The sequence below is a fragment of the Octopus bimaculoides genome, chromosome 29 (assembly GCF_001194135.2).
Source record: "Octopus bimaculoides isolate UCB-OBI-ISO-001 chromosome 29, ASM119413v2, whole genome shotgun sequence".
Classification (NCBI taxonomy): Eukaryota; Metazoa; Mollusca; class Cephalopoda; order Octopoda; family Octopodidae; genus Octopus; species Octopus bimaculoides.
Window position 1 is genome coordinate 10,752,361 of NC_069009.1, and position 980 is coordinate 10,753,340.

The window sequence follows — 980 nt, forward strand, 5'->3', positions numbered from 1 at the left end:
TAAACATCCTTTTTGTCCTCCTTTTTCTCGAACCTCTTCCTCCTGCTCCTCCTCCTGCTCCTCGTCCTCCTCATCATCATCATCATAATCATCATATTTTACTCCTCTTTTCTTCCTTTTCTTTCTTTATTTCTTCTTCTTTTTCTTTTTCTCGGCTCATTCGTCTTTTTATTCAGATGCACAATCTTTACTACCATCATCATAATCAACAAAATCATATTCACCATCACAATAAACATGGTAATCTCCATCATTATCAAAGTAATCAACATTAACAGCATCACTCCTCGTCAGCATCATAACATCTTCGTCATCAAAACTACCGCCATATTTTCTTCTCTTGTGCCTCATTTACATATTCGCCGCTACAGGTACACTTTGATCCTACTATCCTTTCCATCTCGTCCACCATCAACGTCTTTAACAATAATATTTAATATTATGTCACAAATCTTTTTCTTAAAGATCTTAATATATTTTTAAATTTCAGGGATTTACAGGATAATAACATCAAGCAACTCAAACGAGAAACCTTCCGAAATCTGTCCGAATTAACAGATCTGTAAGTTGAATCTCTCTTCTTTCATTGCATTGTATCAATGACATCATTCGAAATCTATATTTTCCCATTCTTCATTTAAGTCCCCACTCCCATCTTTCCTAATATGTGTTCTATCGTTTGTGAATCTTTATGTGAGTGTTGACCCGATTCTGAGATTTGGGCTATATGAGAGCCTGCTATTTGAGGGGAAACATTTAGTGCATGCATGTGTATCGATCACAGTATACGAGTGTATCAACGTGTGTGTGTAATTCGTTGTGCATTCTATGTTCAGTGGTTATTTCTAGATCAATGCCAAATAACATTCCTGAACATCCCTTGCGCTAATATGTTTACACCTAGTCATACACATACGTTTTTTATAATATTCTTTATTGTTATTGTTGCTGTAACTGTTGTTGCTGATCTTTTTCTTCTC

General features: G+C 35.3%; 1 protein-coding gene across 1 annotated transcript in view; it reads left to right on the forward strand.

Annotated features, from left to right (window-relative positions):
* Window positions 1-449: 449 nt before the first annotated feature.
* LOC106869292 (toll-like receptor 3) overlaps window positions 450-980 on the forward strand; it is a 353,412-nt gene continuing 352,881 nt past the window's right edge. The window contains exon 1 of the mRNA XM_052978036.1: window positions 450-562. The gene's annotated coding sequence lies outside the window, so the exon portion shown is untranslated. The remainder of the gene's footprint in view (window positions 563-980) is intronic.